The sequence below is a fragment of the Stomoxys calcitrans genome, chromosome 4, assembly GCF_963082655.1.
Source record: "Stomoxys calcitrans chromosome 4, idStoCalc2.1, whole genome shotgun sequence".
Classification (NCBI taxonomy): Eukaryota; Metazoa; Arthropoda; class Insecta; order Diptera; family Muscidae; genus Stomoxys; species Stomoxys calcitrans.
In genome coordinates this window covers 7,178,139-7,202,883 of record NC_081555.1, presented here as the reverse complement: position 1 = coordinate 7,202,883, position 24,745 = coordinate 7,178,139, and the positions used below count along the sequence as shown (strand labels likewise).

General features: G+C 33.0%; 1 long non-coding RNA gene across 1 annotated transcript in view; it reads left to right on the top strand.

Annotated features, from left to right (window-relative positions):
• The window catches only part of LOC106090570 (uncharacterized), a 97,303-nt gene continuing 72,558 nt past the window's right edge, over window positions 1-24,745 (top strand). The window contains exon 1 of the long non-coding RNA XR_009398221.1: window positions 1-460. This is a non-coding gene — a long non-coding RNA (uncharacterized LOC106090570). The remainder of the gene's footprint in view (window positions 461-24,745) is intronic.

Genomic DNA, 24,745 nt, shown 5'->3' with positions numbered 1-24,745 from the left:
ATTAAAAAAATTATATATGAATATAGAATTAAAAGGTTTACGAAACATCGAATATAACAGCAGCAAATCCTGCTATAATTGTGGCTAAAATTCCTGGAGTAGTAGGAGTGTGATTAGAAAAGTCCTAAGAAAAAAAATGTGCAACATTTTGAGAGAAATTACGGGCAATATTGCAAATATTGAAAAAACCAAATTCTAAAAATATACCTGTATAATATTTATTTAAAGAAATTATAATAAAATTACGACAAAAAAATCCCCTAAATCCTTAGGGATATTTGCAAAAAAGTGTGTTTGTGTTTTTTATTCAGTGCAGAAAAGGGTGTGTTCCTCGTGCACTGTTTTTAGCTCGCCCAAAGTCAAGGACTTTGTTAATAAATTGATTTTCTTCGCGAGATAAAGAAGATTTCTTCCTTGCTGTTAAAACTTTTGGGAATATATATTCATGTAGCAAATAAAGGTTAGTTTTACAAAAAGATGTTCCTTTAAATTTTCAGCCTACCAAAGAAGTCAAAGTCGCCTTCCTCCCCTTTTTGTTGTGTGCGAGTTGTTCAGTCGCTCCCTTTGCTTTAATACCCTGACCTTTTTTAGTGGCAGCCGCCGAGACTGCTTCTGCTATTTTTGTTTTTAATGTTTCTGGAGTTGCTTAGCAAATATGTACACACATCTTTTGCCTCTACCCCTCTCGGAACGTCAAGGCAGGCATAGAGTGAGCCTGTGGTGCTGATTTGTGTGCGTTCCTGATGTCCCCGTTTGGTTTTGTGGTAGCACATTTGCTAATTTCTTTGTTTTTACTAAATCTGTTGTGCGTTTTTTTAGTTTAGCAAAAACATACACATCTGTATGCCTTCTCTTGTTGCTGTACTGCTTTTTTCCTATTGTTGTTAATTTCCCCTTTTTTAGTTACTTTTTTTCTGCACGTTGTTTATCTTGGCGCGTGCTGTTTGTTTAAGTGTACTCCACTTCTTCAGTTTCGCTGCCCCCTCGTTTAATGCTTTACTGTTTTCTTGCTAAACACCAGTCATAAAAATCTGCAAAAAAATTTTTGTGGTTCGCTCTATTATGGTCGGTTGCTCGGTCATAATAACAAAATCAACATGGTCTGTTGTTGGGGCTGTTGCACATTTTTTCACACCATCCTTTCATTCGCATATACAAACTACAAACTCCAACTACATATTCCTATTTTTGGGCTATTTTTTGAGAAAAATCAATAAATGTATCCGGGAATTGTGTGTCAATTCGATGCTGCTCTGTTAATTTGCCCACTCTAAGCTGCCCCCTTGCGCATGTTCTTGTGCTCACATGTTTTCGACAATGTTGACACAACATGGCTGTTCTCTCTCTCTCTCTCTCTTCTGATGCTCTCATGACAACTCCCTCTCTTTTTACCGCTATCCTTTTGGCAGTTTATCCCATGGTGTAACATCAACAAACCAATGACTGAGCATATTTCTTCATCTGTGCAAGAGAAGTGCGTATCTTAAGTAGTAAGAATGCACTAGGTGGCGATGCTAAGATGGAATTAAATAAAAAACAAAACTTAAAACAAGCCTGGGAATAATTTCCTGTGCATAAAGTAGCAGTGCTTAACGTAATGTTTCAAGAAGTGGTGGGAAAAGTATTCATATTTCATGGGAAAGTTCATTGGGTTACTAAAATTAATGGATGACTTCCGCCAGCTATGAATAAACATCCACGGTCAGGCCTGGCAAACCGCATAATGTATCCATGAGAAATGTATTGTAAACACTGGTTTAATGTTATATCCTGTGCATAATGGAACAAGATCGGCCTATAAACCATATAAGGACAACAATTATTATACTACCAAACGATGGAGATGAACTAAATATAGCCTTGAATTTTTCACACATATTTATACCCAACACCACCACTGTGGCACAGGGTATTATAAATTTGTGCATTTGTTTGCAACGCTAGGAAGGAGAAGAGCTAGACCAATCGATAAGTGTACCAATCATCTTAGAATCACTTCCTGATTCGATTTAGCTATGCCCGTCTGTCTGTCGATGTATTCTTGTAATCAAGGTACAGTTTGAATTTGTTGTACGATTTTCATAATATTTTGCACAAGTCAATTTTGTTGGTCCAATGACGAAAGCTATTGATTTTGGAATAAATCGGTACAGATTAAGATATAGCTCCCATATATATCTTTCATCTGCTTTGCCCTTTTACGGCTATAGAAGCCAGTTTTGGTCCGACCTTAAACAAATTTTGCCTGAACTGTGTTTTTTGTCGTCCCAATATTTTTGGAAAATTTCATCAAAATCGGTTCAGATTTAGATATAGTTCCCATATATATCCTTCATCCCATATGGTCTATTAAGTTTTTAATATCCACACTTTTGGTCCGATCTTTATAAAATTTAGCATGAGATATTTCGTGTAATGTCTTAATACGTGCACAAAATTTCATCCAAATCGAGTTAGATAAAGATATAGCTCCCATATATATCTTTCATACGATTTGACCTATTAAGGCTGTAGAAGCCACAATTTTGGTAAGATCTTTACCAAATTTGGCAAAAATTGCTTTTTTGACGTTCCAATTTGTGTGCAAAATTTTATCAAAATCCGATCAGATTTAGATTTAGCTCCCATATAAATCTTTCATCCGATATGGTCTTTTTAGGACACAATTTTATCCCGATCTATGCCGAATTTTGCACGAGGTGTTTTGTAACACTGCTGCTGGAGCCTCAAAGTTTTGAAATTCTCTTTTTTTTTTTTGCAACTTTAGGGACTTTGACGACTCATACATCAAATTAAAGGCCATTCTCTTTTTAACATTTTACGTTCAATAAAGAAGAACGTAAGTAGTACTGAATTCGAGATAATGAAGCCGATGTCCCTGAAAACGTGCAAATAACCCTTGTGCTGGTAGTCTGTCGTTTTTTTTAATTAAGGTAGACATCGCATTTATTATTCAATCATCACGAAAATTTGCACCAAATTTGCCAAAAAATCGAAATTTTCAAAATTTTGAGGCCCCAGCAGAATATGTTAATATCTTCAAATAAAATCTAAAGAAATGAAACATTGTCGGAGGATGCCATCAAAAAAATCCACATAAATTTTTTCCCCTTGAGATAAAACCACCCTAATGTTGCCTCCTTTCAATTAATTTTTTTTATCTTTAGCTATTTGATTTTCACTACGGCATGAATATCGTCGAGTTTGACCCTTCACTCACCAAACCTTTTCTGGTGTTGTTGCAGTTTTTTGGACCACCGCCGTGGCGTTTAGCAACGCTTCCAGCAACATTACGAGGATTACTAGCATAAGGATTTATAGCGCAATTCACAAACATTTTGTTCACTTTGAGGTGTTTGAGTTCGACAACAATAGCTGCTTACGATTTCTCAGCCACTCTTGAACTTGTTTTCTTTCTTAATAAACTCAGTAGCATAGACTTTTAGCGGTCTATGCAAAATATAATGAGCTCCCAATAAAACAAAATTTTTGTAGCTGTCGTTTTTAGTTTAGCAGATATAACAGAGTTAACTTGGTAACACTTCGTGTAAGCTACATTGTAGATATTCGGACTTGGACACTTTACAAGGTTTGACTTAATGTCATTGATAAAGAGCCTTTCTAGTTCTGTAATATCTAACAATTGTGTAAAACCTATGCTATATCGTCTGGTTATCACAGTAATTAAGTTTTTTTTCCAGCTGTATAGAACAGCATTACAAAACGAATTTTAGTAGAAAAAATGTAACACACCGTAAAATTACTAAATCGCATTAATAAAATGATGACATGGGAGTGATAATATCCTTAACTAAAAATATACCAAGCTATACAATTTTCCTATACAGTTTCCTACAGCAACTTTAATAATCTTTTGAAGGTCAATTGTCCTAAAAAGCAAAAACAAAAACTATTACACAAAGCTTAAGTACAATAATTTGTTAAGTGCCAAAAAGTACTTAGACATTTATATGATGTTCAAAAGGATACTTTAGGACATATGCCATACAAAATATGTGTTTGGTAAACAAACATGATAATGTTGTACTGCTGCTGTTGTTGCTTCTTAAGGGACGTTGATGGCTTATGGTTTAAATTTGGTGGTTTTGCAGCTGTGTAGAGGACACCAAGTGTTCTTATCTCTCTGAGATCTCACCCACAGAAACTCAATGATAATCTTGTAGCATGCAGTGTGTATTAAGTATGTGCAAGTGTGCAGCTTGTTTGGGGTGGATAATGATGATAATAATATTTGTGTGTGTGTGTGTGTAATATATTCCATTTTTCCTTTACTGGTTTAGATTTAATGCTATTATTGTTGACTAGAATAATTAATGTCATTTCACAGTATGCATAAAATGCATTCATTGGGTATCAGAGACAGTGGTGGACAAAAGTGGGGGGACAAATGAAAATGCAAAATATATAAAAAAAAAATTGACTAGAAAATAAATTATGTTCGCTTGATTTTTGTCCTAATTTTAAATGAAACCCTCCTGATGGGCCCATAATAATCTACTATATTTTCTAAAGGGATATTATTTTAGGTATTATTTAGCACATTTTTTTTAAACCCTGGCAAACCCACATAAATCCCATGAACGTACCGGATTGACCAGATGGACTCCTTCATAGGCAAGGCTGCCGGTGTACGGTGCGTACAACACACTGCTGCAACAATAACAATAACTATTTTTTTGTACATACACCAATGCATTAACCAAAATGTATATATAATTACGTACGATTTACGGTACCAAATCTTAAAGATTTTCCACATTTGGTACTATTTTTCGATATTATTTTTGTATGATTTTCGATATATTTTTACATTCAAATGCATTTTTTCAAGTTGTTTCTTTCCTTTTTACGTCTAGGTCTATAATGGGGTCTAATTTTTGGTACTATTTTTTGTACTACATAACCAATCCGTTTTTCAATTCTTATGTCGTTTGGAACAAATTTTTGGGAAATTTCTGGTGTTTGTCGTTTAAAATTTTTTGAATGGCGTATTATTTTTGGTACCATTTCGTATGATTTGCGGAACAGAAACAATTTATAATTTTGTAATTTTTTATATCATTGCAATAAAATTTTTTATATCTATTATACATTTTCTGGGGGGTATTATTTTTGATAACATTTCGTAAAATTTTTGGTCCGTTTTACAACATAGGTATTATATGTCGCAAAAATTTGTTTGGCCTTTATACAAACTTCAAATGTTTTTCATTTAATAATTCATACGATGTCCCTGATCCATAGTGGAATGTTCAAGGGTAAAATTTGCAAAAAATTTGCATTTATATGTTGTGGTTTTAATTTTGGTACCATTTCGTACTATTTGTGGTACATACTCAAATAACTAACATAACAAATACTTAATACTCGGGAGCCACAGTGTTGCCACCATTACCAATTACCACTGGCGAGAACACCTTAAAACATTTTTCAACGGTGGTTATCCCCTCACTAAATACTGGCAACATTTGTGAGTATTTCAGCCATGTACAACTTCTCAACAAAGAGGTGTCCTTATCATTGAGCTTAAATTCGAATTGGGCAGAACTTAATTGAGGAGTTAGTTTCCCTCTAATTTGTTCCAGAATTGCATGTTTTGGGAAACACTAAAACACATTGTACTCAAATAATTGATTTTTTATATAATTTGGTAAGATTTTTGCTATCAAAGTTTTATCATTTACTACATTTTCCGATGAGGTACTATTTTTGGTACTATTTCGTACGATTTTTAATGCTACATCGAACCCTTTTTGGTATTGCTTCATGCGATTTTGATTGTTATAGCATTTTGAACGATTTTGGTATCAAAGATTTACGATTTACTAAATTATGTACTATTTTTCAAAGCCAATGTTTTTTTTTTGGTATAAATCGCAAATTTGCCCATAAACATTTTTTTTTTTTTTTTTTTTTTTTTTTTTTTTTTTTTATTAGTCTATAGATATTATAATCCTTACAGACTAGACTATATACAATATATACAAACTAAGCTTAATAATTACGAATTCAGCAAAATAATAATCTTTTTCTTTAAAGAGTATTTGTTTTCGCACAGATCTATATTATTGTAAAATTTATTAAATTCAACACATAAACGCCTAAATGGGTCATTGTTCGCAAAATTCGTACGGTAGTATTCAACATGAAGAAGACATTCCGTTAAGCAAACTGTCGCCCGTCCGTCGAAATTACGATTGCGGTCGAACGCATAAAGCTATCCACTTGTAACACTGCACAGATACTAAATATTGATGTAGGTCGTTAGGGATTGCAAATGGACCATATCGGTTTAGATTTAGATATAGCTCCCATATAAACCGGTTTCCCGATTTGATTTCTTGAGCCCTTACAAGCCGCAATTTTTGTCCGATTTGGCTGAAATTGAGCATGTAGTGTTGTTGTTGTGACTTTCAACAACTGTGCCAAGGTCGGTCGAAATCGGTCTATAAGCTAATATAGCTCCAATAAAAACCGATCTCCAGATTTGATTTCTTGAGTCCTTACAAGCAGCAATTTTTGTCCGATTTGGCTGAAATTTTGCATGTAGTATTCTGTTACGACTTCCAACAACTGGTCCTAGTACGGTCTGAATCATTACGTACGATTTTCGGTACATACTTTCATTACTAATTTTTTTTTTTACACAATATTGTACGATTTTTGGCACTAATGCTTTACCATTTATTAAATTTTTCATTAGGATTATTTAGTATAAATTTGGTAAACATATTATAAAATTTTCTTAGCATTAAATGATAAAGATCGCCAATTCCTTCCCATTTTTCACTACGTGCAATTTTCTCTTACACTGTATTTTGACGCTATCTAAAGAAATCCAATCAACTGTTTCTTAGAGAAGAATTCTCTTCCCTGTCATTAGTCCCTAGTGGGCTTTCAATTGTTCTCGAGACATGCTGACACACGGCTGCATTGAACATCGCTCGCCAGTGATAATTTTTTCAGTCTGTGGTGTTTTTTTTAGGCTTGGAGAAAAGGAATCCAGCTGAGAAATGGTAAGTGAGTGCATTCCTGCAACCACCCTTATGTTGTGACATTGCTTGCGCAACGAATATAGGTTTGGCACTGACAAGAGCAGTGCTATTGCAAGAATGTTGGTTTGTGTTTTTAGAAATGACAGACAATAACATAACATGAAAGAAAATTAAACAACAATAAAAAAACAAGGAGAGCATTTTTTTGACATTTTTAAAATTTTTGTGTGTTTTTGTGAAACAAGGGGGGGGGGGGGGGGGGGGGTATATTTAAGGGGTTTCAACCAAATAGGTTATTGAGCATAAATCAAACAAACCAATAATGATATTATTTGAAAACAATGAAGCCACATGGCTGCAGGAGGGGCAACAGAAAGAGGACAAAAATAAAAGAAAAAAATATGTTGAAAGTAGCTTGAGTGCATATGGGGTGTTAAATAATTAATTAAACCCTTTTGTAAAACTAAACTCAAAAAAAGACCATAATATATGAAAATATTCCACTTTTAACCCAACAACATCCCTCATTCAACACCCACCATTATCCCTCCAGCCATAATATGACTCATATGGTTTTTTTTCTCAAATTTAAAAAAATTTTAATCCCTATCCCAAGTGAGTCATTGGGTTATGGCATATCTCCATATGCTGTTGACACCCTGTATTTTTTCTTTGGAATTTTAACAGCCGCCAACTTCCATTTTAGTGATAATTTTGGTTTTGCTTTTTGCAATGCTTAACTCAAAGTATACATAATTAATGGTTTTCTTGACATTGAATCACTTTTTTGCAGTTCCGCTTATTTGGGGTTTCTTTATTTCCCAATATGTAAAGAACACAATGAATGTCGTTTTTTTAGTTCTTTTTTTTAATATTGCGTATGCGTTTTTCTGCAATCTTTAAACATATATCATGATGTCCACCAACACGGCAACACTTCTCAATAACATATTACAAAAGCCTTTTTGGAGCCCCACTAAGGTCCCTCACCTCAGGCTGTTTCTGGCGAGTGAGCCTAAACCTCCAAACATAATTTTCATTCATAGCCATAAAACTCGATTACCTTGTCACAACATTAATACGAGCGTATGAGTGTTTTTCGTGTATTGTAAGAAGTATGTTTTCTACACACTTTTTACAACATCGATTGGTCAACAGTAGGCGCTAAGTTAGAAAATTAGAAAAAAATTCTTTAAATGTCCTTAAGGGAGAAACTTTTCGGTTAGCATGTCATTATCATTAGCATTACTAAATAATGAAAACTCATTATCTAAGTCATTACATGGGCCATAATAACCCAAAGAAGTGAAAATGAATTAGATGCGGAAAAAATTGCTGTCAGTAGCCTTGATGATGTTTACAAATGCTAATTAGGTACTTATCGATAAGTCATTATTTATAAACTGCAAGAAAATCCCAGCAACAAGAGAAGGAACAGTAATGCACATAAATAAAAAGAATGGAAAAAGTTGAATCTTACAATCTGTACAAAGAATTTGTGAACGACAATTTTTCCATAGAACAAATGATGTCCGTGAAGATAAAGTTAACTTTGACTAGCAGAGACACAAACCCATTCAATTAGCAGCACTCTATTAGGAGCTAAGCAGAGTTATGCTAACAATTTAACAGAAGAGATCTAAAAATCGAGAAAAATAATGATAAAAATTCAGAAGAAACAACAAAAATAGCATAAAAGGACAACAAATATTTCGAATATTGTAAAGAATTAAGTAACAAAGTGAAAAGGACATTACGGACAGATCCACAACACTACAAAGTCCAAAGCCAAAAGTGCAAAAACTGGGGCATGCGGGGTACCACTTATAGTGAAGGACAACTTATAGTGAATAAATCTGCCTAGGATCTTAATCAAAAAGCAAATAAAAATTGCAAATTTTGCCCATGAACATTCCACTAAGGAACAGGGGCAAACTTCTCACATATCAATGAGTGCAGTCCGATTTAAGCTCAATGATAAAGGGCCCCCTTTTTATAGCCGAGTCCGAACGGCGTACCGCAGTGCGACACCTGTTTGGAGAGAAGTTTTACATGGCATAGTACTTCACAAATGTTGTCAGCATTAGGGGGGAAAACCACCGCTGACAATTTTTTTCTGATGGTCTCGCCAGGATTCGAACTCAGGCATTCAGCGTCATAAGCGGACATGCTAAACTCTGCGCTACGCCACCTCCAATCAAATCAAAAAGTAGAATATTCAAAAAGGCCACAGAATGGCACAGTGCCAATTATCTGAAATATTCTGCTTTTTGATTCATATCCTAGTCATCGACAGCTTCCTTCATTATAAGTGGGTACATCGCATCCCTCTTAGATTTTGCACAGTAGGCCATTCAATTAATTCTAACTTAAACTTTAAAAATTTAATTGAAAATAAAAATATTTTCAATTAAAAAATTAATTGAATCAATTATTTTTTGTTTGAATCCGGAGTTCTTTTTCAATTACGATCGTAATCGGACAACTTCAGTCTGACCGAAAAATTTTCTAAAGAAAACTTGTCTGACCGAAAAATTTTCTAAAGAAAACTTGTCTGACCGAAAAATTTTCTAAAGAAAACTTGTCTGACCGAAAAATTTTCTAAAGAAATCTTGTCTGACCGAAAAATTTTCTAAAGAAAACTTGTCTGACCGAAAAATTTTCTAAAGAAAACTTGTCTGACCGAAAAATTTTCTAAAGAAAACTTGTCTGACCGAAAAATTTTCTAAAGAAAACTTGTCTGACCGAAAAATTTTCTAAAGAAAACTTATCTGACCGAAAAATTTTCTAAAGAAAACTTGTCTGACCGAAAAATTTTCTAAAGAAAACTTGTCTGACCGAAAAATTTTCTAAAGAAAACTTGTCTGACCGAAAAATTTTCTAAAGAAAACTTGTCTGACCGAAAAATTTTCTAAAGAAAACTTGTCTGACCGAAAAATTTTCTAAAGAAAACTTGTCTGACCGAAAAATTTTCTAAAGAAAACTTGTCTGACCGAAAAATTTTCTAAAGAAAACTTGTCTGACCGAAAAATTTTCTAAAGAAAACTTGTCTGACCGAAAAATTTTCTAAAGAAAACTTGTCTGACCGAAAAATTTTCTAAAGAAAACTTGTCTGACCGAAAAATTTTCTAAAGAAAACTTGTCTGACCGAAAAATTTTCTAAAGAAAACTTGTCTGACCGAAAAATTTTCTAAAGAAAACTTGTCTGACCGAAAAATTTTCTAAAGAAAACTTGTCTGACCGAAAAATTTTCTAAAGAAAACTTGTCTGACCGAAAAATTTTCTAAAGAAAACTTGTCTGACCGAAAAATTTTCTAAAGAAAACTTGTCTGACCGAAAAATTTTCTAAAGAAAACTTGTCTGACCGAAAAATTTTCTAAAGAAAACTTGTCTGACCGAAAAATTTTCTAAAGAAAACTTGTCTGACCGAAAAATTTTCTAAAGAAAACTTGTCTGACCGAAAAATTTTCTAAAGAAAACTTGTCTGACCGAAAAATTTTCTAAAGAAAACTTGTCTGACCGAAAAATTTTCTAAAGAAAACTTGTCTGACCGAAAAATTTTCTATAGAAAACTTGTCTGACCGAAAATTTTTCTATAGAAAACTTGTCTGACCGAAAATTTTTCTATAGAAAACTTGTCTGACCGAAAATTTTTCTATAGAAAACTTGTCTGACCGAAAATTTTTCTATAGAAAACTTGTCTGACCGAAAATTTTTCTATAGAAAACTTGTCTGACCGAAAATTTTTCTATAGAAAACTTGTCTGACCGAAAATTTTTCTATAGAAAACTTGTCTGACCGAAAATTTTTCTATAGAAAACTTGTCTGACCGAAAATTTTTCTATAGAAAACTTGTCTGACCGAAAATTTTTCTATAGAAAACTTGTCTGACCGAAAATTTTTCTATAGAAAACTTGTCTGACCGAAAATTTTTCTATAGAAAACTTGTCTGACCGAAAATTTTTCTATAGAAAACTTGTCTGACCGAAAATTTTTCTATAGAAATGTTCTCTGTACGTCAGTTTCTTTTATAGAAATTTTATCGGTAGAAAATCCATAGATTCGTATAGAAAATTTATCTGACCGACAATTACTTTAGAGAAAACTTGTCTAATTTACGATTTTTCTATATAAATTGTGTATTACCGAAAAATTTTTTATAGAATATTTTATTCACCGAAAAATACTCCAAAGAGAATTAGGCTGTAGTATCTATAGAAATATTGTCGCTCTTATGTATTTTTTTTTTAATTTCAAAATATTTTCCTCTGTTCAGTTCAAGTTAAGGCACTTTTTAAAAAGCTTTCGAAGAACTTTTATCGAAAATATCTCCTACTGTTCACCTCACTGAGTTCCTCAGCACATCTGCATACCTAATGTCTGCAGCTTTTTTAAGACTTGACTTGAATTTTGTCTGGGAGTCAAAATTGAAATGAGTGGCTATGAGTAGTGCTTTGGAACACTCCAAGTTCTGTCTAGGCACACTTACATATATATGAGAGATGTTGAAAACCGGTAACCTTAAAGCGCCAGTCAATGGCCACGAGGCTGAGGCTAAATGCAAAAGTTTTGTTTGCGGCAAAAGACAAAAAAATAAAAAAAATAAATAAAAAACAAAAACCTTTTTCTCATTCTCTTCACTCAGTCCTTTCTTAAGACAGGCGCGTGCTTAGTGCTTTTGTTAGCTGATGTCTGTTCGCATGCGGTTGGAGGATTTCTTTTTCTTTTTTAATTTTTGAAGAGCTTGCTTTACGAGTTCCCTTGCTATGGTGTTGTATGGCTTGGTGATTATGTGGCAAAGATTAGCAGGCAATAGAGAGAAAAATATCCTACCTCGGGTGTATAAATGACGCATTCTAAACACAAAAACCAGTTAAAGTGGTGAACGCATAGCAACCCACACATTTTACTTTTTAGTTATGCGACTCATGCTCCTATATTAAAATTAAAAAAAAAGTTTAATTTTTTCATACAGACAGGAGTTTTAATATGGAAGACAAGCCTTCCCCATTGGAGATTCATATGATATGGCAAAGTTCAGTTGTTTGGCTTGAAAGATTTATGACTATGCATCTATGATGAATAGGCGAATTAACCCACAAAAAATGAACTATATAATCAAAATATTTGACTTTATTGTTTGGCAACTCAAACTTTTGCCTTGCTTGATCATTTAGTTGTTAATGAACAAATCTCTGTCTCCATTTGAGGTGCTATTATAATTTAGCAAATGAACTAGTTTATGAAAAGACAAATGAGTGCAGTTTTTTAAATTATTGGTTTTCCCAAATGACTTTTTGTATTTTTGTCACCTTGAAATTATGTTCAAAACAATACTTGAGCTTTGTGAGTTATATTATCAATTGCCTTCGAATAATTAATAAAACAAAAAAATAAAAAATAAAATTGTCTCAGCTCAAATTTTAATATTTTCTTCTAAATTTTCTATACAAAATTATTCCTCGACATTTGTTTTTATAGAAAACTAGCTGGACAGGGCCCGCTCCGCTGCCCCACCCATCTCCGTCTCTCCGCCCATTAAAGTTTGGATGTTAGATCTACTTCATTCTGTTGGTTTTGGTGGTGGATTGGAAAGCCAAACTCTTTGCCCCGAAAGTCAGATTCATACATTACTCTCAAAAACCTAATTTGAGCTAGATATTGCTATAGTCGATATATATGTGTGGGTTAGGGGGAGTTTATGAGATAAGCCGACCCTGAAAAATTGGCCATAAAACAGATATCAGATTTGAGCTCCAAACATGGCCAGTTTGAAGGGAGTCCCTGATTTAATATCAGCATCGTTCAAGAGCACGATTTTGTTGAACGGCAGGACGTGACCCAGATACTTGAATTCCTATATCAACATAAGGTTCGAACTCTACTGAAATAGGCCTTTCTACTAATTCACATATTATCCCGCTTCAAATACATGTCCTATTGAAGGGTATATAGTGGGTGGGTCGGTCCCCGAATCTGTCCCAATGTGTCTTCCACATTTTTTCTAGTTTATGTCTTCGACATATCACATTTTCTATAGAAAATGTGTCTTCGACATTTTTTCTATAGAAAATGTGTCTTCGACATTTTTTCTATAGAAAATGTGTCTTCGACATTTTTTCTATAGAAAATGTGTCTTCGACATTTTTTCTATAGAAAATGTGTCTTCGACATTTTTTCTATAGAAAATGTGTCTTCGACATTTTTTCTATAGAAAATGTGTCTTCGACATTTTTTCTATAGAAAATGTGTCTTCGACATTTTTTCTATAGAAAATGTGTCTTCGACATTTTTTCTATAGAAAATGTGTCTTCGACATTTTTTCTATAGAAAATGTGTCTTCGACATTTTTTCTATAGAAAATGTGTCTTCGACATTTTTTCTATAGAAAATGTGTCTTCGACATTTTTTCTATAGAAAATGTGTCTTCGACATTTTTTCTATAGAAAATGTGTCTTCGACATTTTTTCTATAGAAAATGTGTCTTCGACATTTTTTCTATAGAAAATGTGTCTTCGACATTTTTTCTATAGAAAATGTGTCTTTGACATTTTTTCTATAGAAAATGTGTCTTCGACATTTTTTCTATAGAAAATGTGTCTTCGACATTTTTTCTATAGAAAATGTGTCTTCGACATTTTTTCTATAGAAAATGTGTCTTCGACATTTTTTCTATAGAAAATGTGTCTTCGACATTTTTTCTATAGAAAATGTGTCTTCGACATTTTTTCTATAGAAAATGTGTCTTCGACATTTTTTCTATAGAAAATGTGTCTTCGACATTTTTTCTATAGAAAATGTGTCTTCGACATTTTTTCTATAGAAAATGTGTCTTCGACATTTTTTCTATAGAAAATGTGTCTTCGACATTTTTTCTATAGAAAATGTGTCTTCGACATTTTTTCTATAGAAAATGTGTCTTCGACATTTTTTCTATAGAAAATGTGTCTTCGACATTTTTTCTATAGAAAATGTGTCTTCGACATTTTTTCTATAGAAAATGTGTCTTCGACATTTTTTCTATAGAAAATGTGTCTTCGACATTTTTTCTATAGAAAATGTGTCTTCGACATTTTTTCTATAGAAAATGTGTCTTCGACATTTTTTCTATAGAAAATGTGTCTTCGACATTTTTTCTATAGAAAATGTGTCTTCGACATTTTTTCTATAGAAAATGTGTCTTCGACATTTTTTCTATAGAAAATGTGTCTTCGACATTTTTTCTATAGAAAATGTGTCTTCGACATTTTTTCTATAGAAAATGTGTCTTCGACATTTTTTCTATAGAAAATGTGTCTTCGACATTTTTTCTATAGAAAATGTGTCTTCGACATTTTTCTATAGAAAATGTGTCTTCGACATTTTTTCTATAGAAAATGTGTCTTCGACATTTTTTCTGTAGAAAATGTGTCTTCGACATTTTTTCTATAGAATGTGTCTTCGACATTTTTTCTATAGAAAATGTGTCTTCGACATTTTTTCTATAGAAAATGTGTCTTCGACATTTTTTCTATAGAAAATGTGTCTTCGACATTTTTTCTATAGAAAATGTGTCTTCGACATTTTTTCTATAGAAAATGTGTCTTCGACATTTTTTCTATAGAAAATGTGTCTTCGACATTTTTTCTATAGAAAATGTGTCTTCGACATTTTTTCTATAGAAAATGTGTCTTCGACATTTTTTCTATAGAAAATGTGTCTTCGACATTTTTTCTATAGAAAATGTGTCTTCGACATTTTTTCTATAGAAAATGTGTCTTCGACATTTTTTCTATAGAAAATGTGTCTTCGACATTTTTTCTATAGAAAATGTGTCTTCGACATTTTTTCTATAGAAAATGTGTCTTCGACATTTTTTCTATAGAAAATGTGTCTTCGACATTTTTTCTATAGAAAATGTGTCTTCGACATTTTTTCTATAGAAAATGTGTCTTCGACATTTTTTCTATAGAAAATGTGTCTTCGACATTTTTTCTATAGAAAATGTGTCTTCGACATTTTTTCTATAGAAAATGTGTCTTCGACATTTTTTCTATAGAAAATGTGTCTTCGACATTTTTTCTATAGAAAATGTGTCTTCGACATTTTTTCTATAGAAAATGTGTCTTCGACATTTTTTCTATAGAAAATGTGTCTTCGACATTTTTTCTATAGAAAATGTGTCTTCGACATTTTTTCTATAGAAAATGTGTCTTCGACATGTGTCTTCGACATTTTTTCTATAGAAAATGTGTCTTCGACATTTTTTCTATAGAAAATGTGTCTTCGACATTTTTTCTATAGAAAATGTGTCTTCGACATTTTTTCTATAGAAAATGTGTCTTCGACATTTTTTCTATAGAAAATGTGTCTTCGACATTTTTTCTATAGAAAATGTGTCTTCGACATTTTTTCTATAGAAAATGTGTCTTCGACATTTTTTCTATAGAAAATGTGTCTTCGACATTTTTTCTATAGAAAATGTGTCTTCGACATTTTTTTTATAGAAAATGTGTCTTCGACATTTTTTCTATAGAAAATGTGTCTTCGACATTTTTTCTATAGAAAATGTGTCTTCGACATTTTTTCTATAGAAAATGTGTCTTCGACATTTTTTCTATAGAAAATGTGTCTTCGACATTTTTTCTATAGAAAATGTGTCTTCGACATTTTTTCTATAGAAAATGTGTCTTCGACATTTTTTCTATAGAAAATGTGTCTTCGACATTTTTTCTATAGAAAATGTGTCTTCGACATTTTTTCTATAGAAAATGTGTCTTCGACATTTTTTCTATAGAAAATGTGTCTTCGACATTTTTTCTATAGAAAATGTGTCTTCAACATTTTTTCTAGAATTTTTTTTTTTTCAAAACTTTTTTTTACAGAAAATTTGTCTCACCGACAATTTTTTCATAGAAATTTTTAAACTGTGTTTGTATATTTCACTTCCTATTGCTCTAATTTATGGTAAAACCATCATCAAAATCATATCTCCCACATAGTTTTTACTTGGCAAGTCTTCCGTAGGCTAAGTGAAGCCATGTTGAGTTCATCGTGTTGCATTGAATCTCTATACAAGTTTCAAAGTTTCTAAAAACGAAGCTACAGCGACATAAGTCATAAAAGATTCAGATTTCATAATATCACTTCAACATCATACAAAAAGCTATTGAGAGAAGAAATCCAATCTCATAAAGAAAATCTTCTTCATTGGCTTAAGACACAAATTGAACGAACATGTGTTTCTTTTCTGGGGTTACTTTTTTGGTTTGTATTTAAAGATTGTTGGTAATAATCTTTTTCTTGTAGTTGTGTTTGTGTTGTTTTTGCTTTGTCTGTCAACATTTCCTTATATCTAAATCTTTTGGTGCAGAGGCAATTTGTTTGTTTGCTTGCATGTTTATAATCTTTGTTTAGTGATGATGGGTCTTCGTCTTCATATGTTTTTTGCGAAATTTGCATAAATTTTTGCTTTGTAACATGACTGCCTTTATCTAGATACATATGAGTGCAAACAAAAATGCTATACAGTAGATAAGAAAAGTTTATGTTATATGGGGTTATATAAAGTAAGTTTTTGTAAATAGGAAAAAATTGAGGGAACAGTTTTTGTTTTAAGTAACTGGTGTCTATATTATGCAAAAAGTTTGAAGGTGGAAATATGCAAAGAGTCTAGTAGGATGGTTTCATCACATATTAGCGCAGAGAATAAATTTGTATAGCTTTTAAGATATGTTTGAAAACTTTAACTTTTTTTAAAGTATGAATATTCAGAAATTTACAAAAATATCGCCAAACCAAATTATACTTTAACTGAAATATTTTCCACATGTCTTGCGCTAAATTTATTCGGTGTTGAAATGATTCATACAATTGTATATCATCCGGCTGCAAACCATGGGTTAATCTGTTTCTATTAGAAATAGAAAACAAAAAACCCCTTTTTCAAGTTAGGTAGAAAAATAGAATTTTTTTGTTTGTAATAGCATTTGACTGGTTTCCTAAATCGCGAATTCGTTTGGTTCCACCCAAACTCGTCAGTAGGAGATGTCAAAAATAATTTTCACAAAATTTTCTTATAATTGGGAATTTCTTAAAAATTTGCTTAAATTTATAATTTTAACGAATTTTTTTGAAAAAGTTGCTAGGAATTTCGTTAACTTTTTTATTATAAATTTATTTTTTAGTTTTTTTTTAAATATTTTTTTTTTTTTTAGTTTTTTTACTTTTTTTTTTTTAATATTTTTCTGTTAAAAATAAAGTTTTGTAGTTATATATATTTGTATAAAAACTTCCCTGTTGAACTAAATAAAAAAAATTCAATATTATAAAAAAATAAAAATGGATTTTAAATTAAAAATAAGCTTACAAAATTAATTTTTCTTTTTAACATTTTTAATTTTTTTTTTCAAATTTTTACTAGTTTGACTTAATCTTTCACATACCTCAATTTAGTGCTGGAAACTTTTGTTAACTACTTTTTTTTGTTAGTGTTGGATAAATTTGTGTTTGAAATTGTATAAAGCTTATAGCTAAAGGTGTATTATAACCGTTTTTCTCTGGGGTATCATGGATAATTGCTTTTATTAATAAGACATACAGTTACATAATAATGATGTTACAAGCGCCTTGCAAAATAATAACAAAAACATGCATACAAAAAATTAAAATATGAGAACCTTTTTTGGAATACAAAAATAATAGGGGGTCTTCGTGATTAATGTAATGAGATGATGACAATGATGCAGCAAATGACATATTGTCTCATTTATTTTGTTTGTTAATAAACTGGAGAATTAATGTCAAAGATGTTATTAATAAATTGTATTGCATATAGCCGTAGGGGTGAAATGATAGTATTTGCCAAATTCAGTCCACACATGTCAGTGAGTCAGGGATTAAAATGAAAAGCTCTAAATTTGCATCAACACAATCAAGAAGATAAATTAAAAAAAAATGTAATAAAGCATAATAAGATATGGTGGTTTTATCTTCGTTAACTGTCAGATCGATTATAGCATATTCCTATTTAATTCTCCACTTTGGTAATCGCTTTGATCTACCCATGAGGTCAATATAACAATACAAGCGAGCCCAATGTAAGGTTTGTTGAATAGTATACTTTATCTTTTTATACCCTACACCACTACTGTGGTACAGGGTATTATAAATTAGTGCATTCGTTGTTACACCCAGAAGGAAGAGAGATAGACCCATTGATAAGTATACCGATAGACTCAGAGTAACTTTTTGATTCGATTTAGCCATGTCCGTCTTATCCATGTTAATTTGTGTACAAACTATAGGTCGCAGTTTTCATCCGATCGTCTTCAAATTTGGTACAGTCATGTTTTCTGGCCTAGAGATGAAGCCTATTAAAATTGGAAAAAATCGGATCAGATTTGGATCTAACTCCCATATATATGTTCGTCCGATTTGCAGTAATAATGCAATAAACTGGTCATTTGTTAACCGATTTTCTTGAAATTTGGTAGGAAGGATTTTCTCTTGACTCTCGACATTACTGGGTATGTCATAGAAATCGGTTCAGATTTAGATATAATTGCCATATATGTATATCGCCCGATTTTCACTTCAAAAGCCATTGCAAGCGCATTTATTAACCAATCTTGCCAACGCCTTCCCCGATGACTATCACAATATTTGAGAAGTTTGCTCAAAATCGGTTCAGATGGGGTATAGCTCCCGTATATATTTTCGTCCGATTTTGAGAAATATTGCAATAAAATGCTCATTCGTTAACGGATTCTCTCGTAATTTGGCATGAGGGATAGTACACTTCTCGCTATACTCAGACCAGTATGAATTATTGTTGGTGCCATTGCCTTCAGGCAGCATCTGTATCAATGTATATGCCAAAAATTTGCCTATGAACATTCCATTAAGGAACAGGGGCTAGAGAAGAGTTTTTTATGGAAAATAGGTTTTGTAGAAGTTTTCTTTAAAATTTTGTATAAAAAATTTTGTCAATATTTATTTTATTTTAAATACTAGCTGAACCCGCTTAATGCATAGAAAACGAACCAAACATTTTATAGAAAACGAACCGGGCCCGCTCCTGGCCAGCGCCTTTTTTAACGTTATTATACCTTTTATTTAAGCCCTATTTTGTAATGGACGACATAAAAGTCCGGTTTTGGTAGAGTTTTAAGATGGGGACATTTCGCCCCGAATGTGTGTTATTGAAGGTCTGTTCTACTCCCTTATACTTTTCTTTCCGGTTTGGTGTATTTTGGGAGTGGGGTGTTTATCCAGGTGTTCGTGTTATACTCTCAAATACTTTTTATATGAGCCCCATATTACGATAGTCGGTAAATAAATCCTGTTTCATTTGAGCCCTATATTGTTGTGATTTGTCTATATATCCATTTGTGGATCAAATAACCTATTTCAGGTGATTTAAGGAGGTTAAGCGTTACCTAGAAACATTAAGGTAATTTTCCTAATCTACTCCCAAATTGCCATCGTTTGAGTCCCAAATAGAAATGGTTGGCTAATATGCCCATTTGGGGGTGGGGTAACCACCCATTACATGGACTTAATTTTTTACCATATTTGTAATCTCCTCCCGAATGGCTTTCATTGGAGTCCCATATTTAAATGAACGTCCAATATGTCTGTTTGGGGGAGTTTTAGGGTTAGGGCGGCCCGCTGTGTACTTTGACTCAAATTTGAAGACCAGATTTGTATTCTACTCTCCATTAGATTTCATTTGATACCCATATTGTTCTGATCGGTCCACTTTTGATTTTGAGTGGTGTTTTTGGGGTAAGGGGGAGGTTGTGCCCACCTTCCGATATCGAAAAATGAAACAGCCTATGTTTCCTTACAGACCAACCTACACAATTTGTGAAAATTTCGATAACATCGGTTCTGCCGTTGTGAGTCCATATGGAACAAACAAACCGAGTCCCATACAGTCGTGATTGACCAATATGCCCATTTGGGGGTTTTGGGGGGTGGGATGACCCCCTATACATCGACCTGAAATTGTGTGCCAAATTCGTAAACTACTTCCGAATTTGAGCTCCATTTTGATTGGACATTCAATTTGCGTGCTTTTAAAAGTTTTGGTATTAGGGCAACTTCCTGGGTACTTGGACCCAATTTTTAATACCATATTCGTATTCTTCTCTTCAATAGCTGATATCTATATTGTCCTTATTGGTTCACTTTTGATTTTGGGTAACGGTATCAACATCATATCAAAAGGCCTATTCCTTCTACCTGGCCATATTTGTAATCTACTCCGGAATACCTTTCATTTGAGTCCCATATTGTCATGCTCGTCCAAAAAACCTGTTATTGGGAGCTTTCGTGATTGGGGCGGCCCAGTTACTTGGATCCAATTTTTAACAGAAATTCATACTCTACTTCTAAATACCTTTCATTTGAGTCCCATATTGTCCTGATCGGCTCACTTTTATTTTTGGGGTAAAGAGGAGGGCCCGCCCCCATTTCCAATATCAAAAAATTATATATGTTTCCTTCCAGACCAACCCACACCATCTATTAAAATTTCAAGGTAATCGGTTCAGCCGTTTTTGAGTCTATACGGAACAAACAAACACAAATTGAATTTTATATATAAGATTTTTTTTACATAAATTTTAACGAAATTTATTAATAATTTCATTCCTAAGATTTTAGATTTAATTTACTTTTTAATATTTTCAGAATTTAATTCTGTAAAAAAAATCACAAAAATTTAATATAATGAAAAAAGTTTAGTGTTTTTTTTAGAATTAAATTGTAAAAAAAAATGACAAAAAATTTAAAGGAAATATTGAAAGAAAACTTTATTTTTGGTACAAAAATAAAATGTTATTGAATTTTAATAAAAAAACATAATTTTTCTTCATATTTATACAATTATCTTATATTTGTACGTGTCATCTAATCATCTACCTTTTTTAATAAAAGATGAATAAGATTATGGCGATGATTGACAATTTAATAGTATGAAATATCATTTGCAGCGCATGTTACTGGGTTGATAGTGCTTCATCAGACAATGAGAATAAAATAAAAACTCTTCTGGTTTTATTGATATGGAAATAAATCCGGTATTTTACTGTTTATGGAAATGATTTATTCGGATTTTTTTTACTTTTGTTTGTATATAATAGTAATTATTTAAAAAATTATCATCACAATACCATATTTTAGTTTAATTTAAAAAAATCACACGTTTGTCATTTAGCCCACAATTTTACCAAATGACCTTTGGGAGTGCTGCTGTACCAGCGTTTATCTTTTTTTTTGCAAAGCTTAAAAGTAAAAAAAAAATATGCAAAGTTTATTGCTCCGATTTCTTATTTTAGCTTATCGCCAACCAACACTGACAAAAATACACATTTTGTATATAACAAAACAAAAAAAAATGTACATAAGTATATTAAAATGCGATAAATACGATAAAAAAAAAGTCTCAAGAAAATAAACATCAGCTCACACAAAGGCTTTTTTGGGGATATTGTTCAAAATAAATTTTGCCTTTCATTAGCTCTTGAAGTTTGAACAGTGATGGTAGACATGGCCATGATTTGTATTCCTGGGCAAAGGCATGAAACATTAATCAATTTGAAAAATCAAGAGCATGTCTGTCCAACTGTCCATACATCTGTTATTGAATGATATGCCTTGAAGCTTTCACTGCTGCTGTTTCTGGATATTAACACAAACCATGTGAAATCCCAATCCAGGAGAATTACCATATCTACAATTGCGTTGCAATGTTCTTTCGCCTTCATTTGCTCTTGTAAACAAGTGCAAATTTAATTAATTTCATGTACGGAAGTTGTAGTAGTACTATTTTCTCCTACATTATTGCTCACCAAGTCATTCATTCATTTTTTCATGCCACATAAAATGGAAAAATAAACTCCATCCTAGGTCCCTAAACATTAATGAACTCTGGGAGTAAAACTTTATGTTGCACAAAGTTGATGCATTTACGTGTCTTTTTTTTTGTTTTTTTTTTGCCACCACATCACATTTGTCCTATATTCTTCTTTTGTTCGTTTTTGCAGCATTGGCGGTGGTGGTGGTACTGTCTCTGAAGTTTTATTGACTTTGTTGAGTTCATTTCCTTGTCTCTTGGTTTGACAGCAATTACTTGTACTAAGTCTCAAATAGATTTGTTAGCGCGAAATGAATGAATTGTATTCCAGTTAATAGATTTATATATTGGATTTACTGAGGGGGAAAAAGAGGGGAAGTATACCTAACTATCAATATTAGTGATTTTTTGGGGAAAAATATTTTATAGTTGAAACTTCAAAATGTCTTGAGATATACTTCTGAACTTCTATCGACAAATTGATCAATGTGGATCTGTTTTTCTTGCTTATTTCTATGATTTGACTTACTAGGAATAGGTACAACTGCAAATTTGCCCATGAACATTCATTAAGGAACAAGGCAAACTTCTCACACATCACCTAGTGCTGTCCGTCTCAAGTTAAAGCTCAATGATAAAGGGCCTCCTTGTTATAGCCGAGTCCGAGCGGAGTGCCGCAGAGCGAAATCTCTTTGGGGAGAAGTTTTTACTTCACAAATGTCGCCAGCATTAAGAGGAGATAACCACCGCTGACAATTATTTTCTGATGTTCTCGCCAGGCGTTCGGCATCATAGGCGGATGCTTCATTCTAACCTCTGCGCTACGGTGGCCTCTGAATATGTGAGTTTATAAGATCTAAAGACAAACCCAATCGATTTTAAACTTAAACTTGCCATAGTTCTCACATGTAACATTTTGAAAAAGGTATTGAAAGCAGATTCTTGGCTACATTCATGCACATAAGATTGTCTCCTGTATATGTTTTGTGCAGACAACTAGAAGCCCAAATGGCATAAAGACATATCATCATCGCATGGTATCCCTTTGCTAAGCAGTGGAGCGTCATCTAAAGGGTGATTTTTGAAGAGCTATAGTAAAGTTTTTCAAAAAAAAAAAAAAACATAAAATTCAGAAAAATGCATGAAATCTTTATTTGAAAGGAGTCCAATTTGGGCATACTCACGAATAAATGCCTCAATGTTGTCTTCCAATGCGTCAATTGAAGCTTTGACATAACCCCACAAAAATAAGTCTAAAGGCGTTAAATCGCACGACCTAGGTGGCCAATTGACCGGTCCCGAACGTGAAATAAAATGTTCATCGAACTCGCCTCTCAATAAGTCCATTGTGACGAGTGCTATGTAGCATGTGGCAGCGTCTTGTTGAAACCACATGTCATGCAAATCAAGCTCTTGCATTTGGGGCAAAAAAAGTTGAATATCATCTCACGGTAGCGCTCACCATCTTTCAAGAAGTACGGTCCAATGATGCCACCTGCCTATAAATCAAACCAAACTGTGACTATTTCTAGATGCATTGGTAGCTCTTGCAATGCTTCTGGCTGATCTTTACACCAAAATTGACAATTCTGCTTATTTAGGTACCCATTGAGCCGCCAAAAATGAGCTTCGTCGTAAAATGGAATAAGCGCGCGATGAACTTTCTTAACAGAGCACGTATTTGATAAAAAAAATTCAATAATTTGCAAGCGTTGCTCGTTTTTAAGACAATTCATGATTAAATTATAGACCAAACTGAAGATGTTTGAGGGTGAAACAAAAACGAAACGTGCGTGAGCTGTTTAAACCAGTGTTGTCAAAAAAATAATAGCTTAAAAACTCATTCCGCTCTATGGATCACAGAAACTTTTGAGAATTCAACTCTTGCACTCTCCCCGCAACTTTGGGTATCCAAATTTCTTCTTCATTGCATACAACAGGCACCTTACCAATATTGCACATGTCCCCAAGGCCCATGTGCATTTTGACTTCCTTGGTATCAGATAAAAGTACTCTGCTACTATCATCATGTGTAACTGTTAGTACACAATTGTCGGGAAAAGGTGATCCACAGAGTCCATGGCATGCTGAGGTAACATTTATGGGGTGTGCGGTCTTTTAGCCGGTACTCTTTCATCTTAAATATCTTCGGTAATCCATCGGCACCCGCTGCCTCAGCATTGTACTTAGCTGAGGTTTTTGTGATTGGTTTGAAAGCCGCTTTTACAGAATATTGACAATTAGAGAAATTTTTGCCTATGCTTGGCCCAAATACTCTAATGGCAATCCATTGAATTTTGCTGCCATGCGATTGTTATGCTTTTATGAGAACAATTTTTCTAGGTAGTTTTATCGCACTCACTGTGTTACAGAAAAATGTTCTTCTCGCATGAAAATAAGTGCCAATAAGCTCGGCTCGGCATCAGCACTCACTCTGTTCGCACCCTTATCGTTCTTCAGCTAGGTTACTACACAAATTTTGACGGATTAATCGTTTACTGGTTAAAGAGGCATTCCATCCATATTCTCAGCATATACTTTCTAGTTCAATTGGCAAACCATAGGTTCCTGGTACCTTATTCTAATTTGGCCTTTGACAATCAGTCGGCTACTAATGCCTAATGACAAGTTAAAACTATCTGAACCTCATTTCGTCGTCAATGGTTGCTGCTGAGAAACACTTTTCCCTCGTTCGCTCGCTAGGTATACTTCCCCCAATCTATCTATTAAAATATCAAATAGTTGGCGGTTTCGAGTGCGGTTAAAATAGGAAGCAAAGGTTTACAATACAATTCACTGCTCCGTACAACAGTTTCCAATGAGAATGGGAACCACTTTAAAGGTAATAATGTGACGAGCTATGAATGAAGCCTTAAAATATTTCAAA